Source organism: Schistocerca americana, chromosome 2 (genome assembly GCF_021461395.2).
Source record: "Schistocerca americana isolate TAMUIC-IGC-003095 chromosome 2, iqSchAmer2.1, whole genome shotgun sequence".
NCBI lineage: Eukaryota > Metazoa > Arthropoda > Insecta > Orthoptera > Acrididae > Schistocerca > Schistocerca americana.
The window spans coordinates 400,368,934-400,378,010 of record NC_060120.1 but is presented as its reverse complement, the minus strand read 5'-3'; the positions used below and the strand labels follow the sequence as shown (position 1 = coordinate 400,378,010).

Here is a 9,077-nt window from a genome sequence, read left to right as displayed (position 1 = left end):
CTAATACGCAAACAAACTTCTAAACTTAGTTTCGAAAGTTTTAATTAACTACCTATACTCTATATGACAGACACGATTTAATTTAACTTTGAACCGCTAAGTTTAGTCAAAAAATAGAGATCTACACTCGCACGAAATTTACGTCTAGAATGTAAAAAAAATTTAACGACCATCGGCCTTTACAAAATATTTTCCTTTCAATCTAAATAAGCTCATAAAAGCGAAACCTTCAATAGGTAGCTTAGCGAAGAAGTAAATGCACTAGTCTAAATTGTAACATTAACTAAACTAGCTCTTATTTCAATATTAATCACTTAACTTAGCGCGAGCTTCGTGGACGTGCGTCTGCCAGAGATAATAGACCACAGAGTCCCAAAAGGAATCCGCCAAATTCGGTTTACAGGACAAAACACACGATTCTGCAAATTCCACCAAGCACCTAGGGATTACAATTAGGAATTTTAATTTAGGTTGTATGCATTGCGTGCAGCGTCATGAGACTTACCACTTAGATGACAGTGATATAAGCTGCAGCAATTAATTAAAATTTGCGCAACGCTTCGGCCTTGAACCCAGGTCTTCCGTTCAGTAAACACATATTCTAGACACTACACCACGAGAGAACTACAGCTATTGCAGCTGCACGAACTACGTATGTCCAATGGTCTGTCTAACACAAACTTCGATTCACACGTTCAGTCCATTTTCCGCTTCTCAAATCGTTAGTATTGTCGAGGCTCTTCGATATTGGAATAGCATACCAGCTTTGTATGTAATGGGGAAATGCTGCCTGTACGCAGGCGTAGGAGATCTATCAATCTGATGGAATTACGTTATCCGGGAGACTTCTGTGTCTCAACTTCATCTTCCATAATGATAGAAGCTTAAACAATGACTTAACATGTGTATCATAGCCAGGACTTGAACCCATCTCCCCTGCTTATTGGACAGTGTGCTAGCTGCTACACCACCGTAGCATTGTGGCTACGAGAGCCGAACTGACTATGTAAGCCTAGTGTCCTCCCTAACACAAGCTCCAATTCACACCTTCAGTCTATTTTCCCCTTCTCAAATCGTCAGTACTGCCAAGGCTCTCTAACACTGGTAAAGCACCCCAGCTTTTTACATAATGGGGAAATGCTGCCTTTACCTCAGGCATAGGAGATCTATTAATCCTATGCAATTACATTGTCCTGGAGACTTATGCGTCTGAACTTTATTTTCTATAATGACAAGCTGAAGCAATGAATTAAAATTTGTCATGGCTGGGATCTGCTTACAAGGCAAATATGCTAGTTCAGCAGAGCATTGTGGGTACCACAGCTACACACACTACGTAAGTCCAACACCCTCCTTAACACAAAATTAAATACACGCCTTCAGCGAATTTTCCCTTTCTCAAATCGTCAGGTACAGACAGCATTTTTCCATTACGTACAAAGCTGGGGTGCTAAAACAATATCAGAGAGTCTCAGCAAAACTTACGATTTGAGAAGGGGAAAATGGGCTGAAGGTGTGAACTGAGGTTATTGTTAGGCAGTCCACGCAGCTGTGATACTCAAAATGCTCTTGTGGTGGAGTGGCTAGCATATCTGTCTATTAAGTGGGGAACTGAGGTTCAAGTCCAGGCTGTAGCACAGATTTTAATTCATTGCTTCAGCTTCTATCATTATCGAAGATTATGTTGAACGTAATTCCATCAGACCAACAAACGATAGTGATCCGTACATGTTTTTTCACTGGTTTTTGCTAATCACATCAGACAAATATGATTCTCAATAGCTTATCATACTTCAGTTTAAGTTCCTGAGTAACAGTTAGGGTAACTATGTTTCATCAGCGCCTCCTGTAGTTCCTTCAAACTCAGAGATCAACCATTTCGTATGTTCTTTCCCACCACAGGATTGATAATAATTACTGATTATGGTTGGCTTGATACGAACATACATACTAACATGCTTCAGAAATTGGTATGTACTGTTCTGCGAGTGTTGTATGCAAGGCAGTAGGTCATCTTCAGAGCACATCGCAGGACTGAGAAGCCGTTCAAAGTTTGGTACACTACAAATGGTACTTACTTCTTGTGTGAAAAATTGCTAAACGCTGGGAAATTTTGGGCCTCAGTAAGCATTGCTACACATACCGGATTCTGGGTAGAGCAATGTCTCTGTCAGTTGATTGTTCGAATAAAATGTATTCATGTTCTAGAACATATAATTGTCATGTATTCTTATTTACAGTCTATTTGGTGAAAATAAGGTGGGACATTTTTTCGATCCAGCAGTAATGTTGCTTTGCACCATCAGAGATGAGCAACAAATGACGTGTTTCTCACATGGACCTGTGAATAGGGTATAATGGAAGGCTCTGACAATTTTATGCTCGCCTTTCTTCTTCTTCTTCTGCACATCGTACCAGGTTTGTCTTTCTCTAGGCCATAAAAATGAACTGATACGCTGGGTTTCTGCCTCTCAAATTTTACAATGTCCATGAGCTTGATGAGTGTGTTAATACCTAATGGTTACTGCTAGGTAGCTGTTGCTCTTCCAGGCAGCATCCCATACCAAAAAAACCATTTGTGCCTTTACCTGTGGTTACTCGTACTTTAGGTACTTGAACTATGTATGGATCTGTTTAAAAAGGATAACTTGGTGTAGTCATAGAGTCCATCCGCACACATTTGCTTTCATGCCCCACAGCTAATACGCTGCAAATAACAACCTGTAGCCGTGAACCTACGGTCTGATAGTCTGTGCATTGGCTAGAATTGCGAGTTAAGAAAAAAGACAGAAATAAAAATAAAAGTTAAATGATTATCTTAATAGCTAGGGTTCTGTCATATTAGTCTGTAACAATGTAGACAACAGAGAATTATGTTGAACAATGTTTACTCAAGAAAGGACATCTCATATAAATGGGAAGTGGTCCTACGATATCCAGTTAAAACACGGACAGAAAGTACCCTTATCAGATGCAGTAAAGTTGAGAGCGATACGAGAATCGTAGAAAAATCCCCAAGCTAAATAGTTATCAAAGATACTCTAAACTAAGTGCAATCCAAGTCAGAGTTCTATTCTGGAGCACATTCAGACCTCTCAAAACATAAAGTTCCTTGATAAATTAAAGTATGGTAGATCATGTACACAGCCCAGAATCTGTCACCCACTCCATCATAAACCCACTGATACCACAGGCCTGTCTACCTTCTTCCAGAGCGAACATGCAAGTCCAGACTCGCTCCCTTGAACTCTTCATTCAAGAAATCCCAGCCTCCACTTCACTCCTGTAGATTTCTGTCTGCTTTTCCATTGACTGAATGCCATCACCACCAAAATTATATCGTGTTATGTCCTACAGATATCATTTGACTCAACATAACTACTTCCAAGATTAAACTAATATATTACAACAATATTTAAAAAAAGACGTGTTATAAAAATTCAGTGACACTCAGACCATTCACAATAAATATAAATAAAGGCATGTCCATAAATAAATAAGCCAGTATTCATGTGCAAGTGCACTCATGATACATGAGATTGTAGTACAGATTGTAGTTAATATTATTTAAACAATTATTTAGGCCTGCTTTTGAGAAACGTCTACTGGCACTCTTTTAGAGAGGAAGTGTCACCTAACACATGCAGTTGACCACTTCTTAAATTACCAAGATTTTATATTATCAGTTGCAATTAATATTTGAATAAAGGTATTGGAAAAATGGCAAAGTGTTCATAAAATAAAAACGTGAGCATGCAAAATATGAGGTACTGATGCTGTGTTCAATTGTTGTGTAAATTTTTATACTTCGTTCTGACAAACATTTGTGTAATAAAAAATATGTAAAAGACGCAACAAATCAAGAAATAAAACATGTACATGTAACTGGCTTTCAGGGTTGGTAGCTATAGTGCTATGCTATCATCTGAGCTATCGTTTGCTGGAATCACATGAAGCGTTTAAAAGAATGTTTATTTGTTGTGAGATATTAACTTCTGTAGTTTTAAAGACACTGAAATGTTCTATCATCGGATGCTCCTCATTTTACTGAGACCGCAGATGTGTTCAAATCTGCTTTAATATTTGACTGTGAATTATTATAGAGTCTTGAAGAGCTGTACGAAGCCTCTTTCAGCTTGTCTGACTCTCCTCCATTTCTTGGAGAATTGTCTCTCCTCTGAAGCGGTCGACACATCGTCCAAATTCCCCGTACTGAAGAGAGAGAGCACTCCGTCACCAGGCCACAAGTGGCCCATCGGGACCATCCGACCAGCGTGTCATCCTCAGCTGAGGATGCGGATAGGAGGGGCGTGTGGTCAGCACACCGCTCTCCCGGTCGTTACGATGGTTTTCTTTGATCGGAGCCGCTACTATTCGGTCGAGTAGCTCCTCAATTGGCTTCACGAGGCTGAGTGCACCCCGAAAAATGGCAACAGCACAGGGCGGCCCCGATGGTCACCCATCCAAGTGCCGGCCACACCCAACACCGCTTAACTTCGGTGATCTGACGGGAACCGGTGTATCCACTGCGGCAAGGCCGTTGCTAAATGCCCCGTACTGGGATTTTCCCTCTTCCGGCCATGCATCTGAGCTCGCCTGGGACAGTCGTGCGATGTCGTGCCAGTAGTCAGTCCATGTTGCCGTGGCCGCGGCTGCTGCTGTGCCATCGTCGAGGGCTCTGCTGCTGCTGGCCGCCTTAGACTCCAACTCAAGGCGCCTCTGCATAGACTTCTTCTTCTTTCTTGAGTTCTGCAGCCAATTCCCCCACTCTTAACTTTTGCTACTAATCCACACGCACGAAACTGCTGCAATATCTTATGCTCGGAGCCACCACACAAATTGTCTATAATGCGATAGATTTGAGACCCGGATACAGAATACGATAAAGTGTTAGAATTACAATTACAATCGTAAAGGAATTAGACTCATATGCCGGACGAGAAAACTCCAATTCCGACTGTACCTAACGAATACTATTAGGTAGTCGTTGCTCCTCCAAGCGCGGCCGAGCGGTTCTAGATGCTTCAGTCCGGAACCGCGCTGCTGAAGCGGTCGCAGATTCGAATCCTGCCTCGGGCACGGATGTGTGTGATGTCTTTAGGTTACTTAGGTTTAAGTAGTTCTAAGTATAGGGGACTGGTGACCTCAGATGTGAAGTCCCATAGTGCTTGGAGCCATTTGAATTTGCTCTTGCAAACAACATCTTTACTTGTGGTTACTCGTACTTCAGGTACATGGGCTAGGCACGGCTCTGTTCAAAAGACCAGCTCGACGTGGTCATAGGGTCGAGCCGCGCAAGTCTGCTTTCGTGCTCCGCAGTTAATTCGCTGCAAATAATAACCAGTAGCTGTGATCCTGCAACCAAATAGTCTATGCATTGGCTAGAAATGCGAGATAATAAAATACACAGAAATACGATGCTTGTTTGTATGCATTGCTGTCTATTGTCGGAGATAGAACATAAACACACACACTCATGCAAACGCAACTCACACACGCAAGGCCGCAGTCTCTGGCCGCTGAGGCCACACACTGGCCTCTCCGACGAAGGCTCATTTCTGACAGCCTTTTTGTTGTGCCTGTTGTGACTGACAATTCGCAATTTTTCACAACACAACTTTCATTGATGTAAGTTCACAAGGTTGATGACTGAACATACAAACGAAAGGTAACAATAACGAAAAAAGTCTCCTAATTGAGGCAAACAAAAGTTCACTTCTTATTTTCCACAAAGGTTCGTGGTAACACACTCACATACTAGTAACAGTCCAATTCCGAGACGAAGACGTAATCTTCGACGGTTGCAGTACACGAGGTCGGCATCTGGCGTGAACTGAACTTCGGGCCTGGTTCTAGCCCCTAAATAGCTGTCTCCAGCCAGTCAGATTTCGGCGTAGTGATACTTCCTGCAGGCCGTGGCTCGAGCTCCTCCTGCAAAAAGTAGTGCTCGGAATGAATGTTTCCATTATCTTGTATGTAAATAGCCGGTGTTAACCATGGTGCTTTTGGATACGCCTTTGGGCATAGACAACCTCGTCCTCTGCGGTGTTATATGGGTTGCCGGCCCTCAGGGGCTACCTTGGCTCCGGTATAACAGTGCCTACAAGCGATTCACTATCTCCGCTTTGTGGTGAGCAGCAACTATCCTTTCCATAATATTGTTACATTCGAGCCTGCATTTTCCACTGTTGGATTTTGCTGTCTGTTGTGTTTTGTTTCAGAATTAGTTGATAAAAAAAAAAGTCGTGTGACTAGGCCCTCCCGTCGGGTAGACCGTTCGCCGGGTGCAAGTCTTTCGATTTGACGCCACTTCGGCGACTTGCGCGTCGATGGGGATGAAATGATGATGATTAGGACAACACAACACCCAGCCCCTGAGCGGAGAAAATCTCCGACCCAGCCGGGAATCGAACCCGGGCCCTTAGGATTGACAGTCTGTCGCGCTGACCGGGATCATCTAATGTCTTCGAAATACCCCATTAGCTTGAGTGGTATAGGCGCATTAAAGCATCTGTATTCGTTCCTTGATGTTGATGTCGTTTTTTCCACAATCTATCCTGCATTTTACAAACCGTTTAAGTCCGATTTCAATGCAAAAACTATTGTTTTAAAGGTTAATATTTGTCCTATATTTCTTTTACGATCAACTTCAGCTTATTTTCTGAAACAAGAAGATGAATGCATTACACGTCATATGACATATTGTTGTAGGGTTTCCATTCATTTACACATATTTTCCTTTGAAGTATAGTAAACTTGGAATTGTTAAACCAACTTCGTGCTAAATGAGAATTGTAATCTCATCACTGTTATTAAATGCGGCCAAAGCAAGCGGATTGTGCAAGGGAGAAACGTTCTTGTCTTATATTTCACTGATCATGGTCCACTGGAGCAGTTATATCGAGTGAAGTCACTGGGTGGTTTCAAGCCTAGAAGTTTAAGGATTTTTTGGTTCCTTCTGTGTCAGTATTAAAGAAGGAACATAAAACATAAATGTCCACAAAGCAGTGATATAATTCTTCAGGCATAAGTGGGTCTCCAAATGAATCAAAGTAGTAGATTCCACATTGTCATAGGCAATATATTTTGCATAAATACTCCGCAAACCCTAGGAACATGGAACTTTTTCATGAACTGGAGTCGATTTCAAGAAGCCTGTTGAGTAGTGTACCAAGGTGCTTTTTTAATGAGCGTTATCAGTCCACGTCAATTTTAAACATAGTCCTTTTCCAATAATCACACATTCCATCTTTTTCTTGCGTCTTTTCGCCTCTTCAACCCATTCTTAAGTGCTTCCCACATTTTCCACTGTTCAAGTGATGGTGGCTGCTGCTCCTCCAGCTAATGGCGTAATAGCTGAGACTCCTGTCAGTGCAGGTATTATGAATATAATAATGCCACTCGATAATGTCTCAGGTAATGATAGAACCAACAGTTTTATAATCAGTCTTCTTGTCCTTATTCTTTTTTGACTCAACACGCATTTACCGGCCGTCACTGATGATTAGCTGCATATTTTAAATCTACTTGAGGGTTGCTTTTAGCGGATGATGAGCAGCATTCATAATATGCTGAAAGTTTTTCCTGGCACCCAATTTAAGATTGGCTTGCATTTTGTTATCAATGAAGCAATACGTTGTCGTATACCAATGTCCCTTCTGCACGTATTCGTTTTGTTTTATCAACCAAAATTTCATCGGCAGTTTAACGTTCTTCCAGACCTTTAATTGCTGTGTGTGGAGTATTGCGTATCCTACGCTACTGAATGGTTTGAAGATTTTGAGCCCTGTTGTGTACAATGTCTTTGACGTCTACCCAGCTGTTCTGTGACGAAGGGAAACCGAGCAATCGAACCAACATCTTGTTCCCTCTGCTTCTCATAATGTGCTCCACGAGAAACATGTTCGGTTCAGTGCTCCTCGGCAATCCTTCAGTATACGAACTGCGTGATACTTGGTTATTCCTGCTATGTTTTACAACGTATGTTCTCAGATTCGTCCGCAGCACACTGGATATTGTGAACAACTCTGCTGACAAGCTGGTAGGCATAATTTCTCCAAAGCAGATCTTTTCTGTTTTGAAATATGTACTAAATCACAAACATTAAATTTCTGTTTGTTCCTAACTTCCATTTAATGTGACTGTATGCATTATTTAGAAGCTTATTATCATCAACGTTTAACGTTTTGTGTATGCTTCAGTTATACTGCTCAATTATTTGTGAAACAATGTCTCTTCATCTGTATGAGCCACAAAGATTACATTGCTTCCACATGTGGTATTTTATAGTTCTCTTAAAATATCTCACAATATGTAACTTCATTTGGGAGAATCTTGAATGGTAGTGTGTATACGATACTGCTTCAGTACGCCCTGGGATGTCTGTTATAAAACACACCACTATGTTTGGTTTGAATGTTTACTGGACATTTGCAGCAATTGATCCATCACCCGTGCAACTGCCTTCCCCGTCTTTTTTTTTCTTTTTTTACGGGTAAGACTCAAGCGAACTTGGAATGTGTATTAATGACCATTAAAATATATTTGAAATGTTTATTCTCCCATGAATATTGCCTCATCTTTACAATATCGAAATGCCAAACGTCATCTAAGCCTCATATTAGCACATGCCTATGTGGGAATGCTTAGCATACTGGTCTGTGGAATTCTCGAATTATCATCTGTATAGTTATTCGTTATGCATCTTCCTCTGAGCTCTGAAATGGCTTATATGGTTGGATTCGTATGAGTGCTAATTCCTGCAATGACCGATGCTGTGAGCTTTCTTATGTGTTCCACTACCTCGCTGGGATCGACATAATTTATACACTGGTGCGCAGAAGTTAAGGATGAGATACAGAAAGTAGCAGAGCATACTAAGTACCTAGTGGAAATGAACAGAAGAGCGGGAGCATGATGTCAGACATCTTCCAGTCGTGCCCTGAAACCTGGGCGCTATATGACGTGAGGTCAGCGTGGATGTAGCGCTAAATGGGGCTGGTCCCGTTAACATGGGACAGTTGGAGGAACGGGAAACGAAAGTGCGTGCCAGTCAGCGACCAGTTAGGCTCACTGTG

General features: G+C 41.7%; 1 pseudogene; it reads right to left on the bottom strand.

The window, feature by feature from the left end:
• Positions 1-4,427: 4,427 nt before the first annotated feature.
• On the bottom strand, positions 4,428-4,545 carry LOC124596977 (annotated as a pseudogene).
• Positions 4,546-9,077: the final 4,532 nt, after the last annotated feature.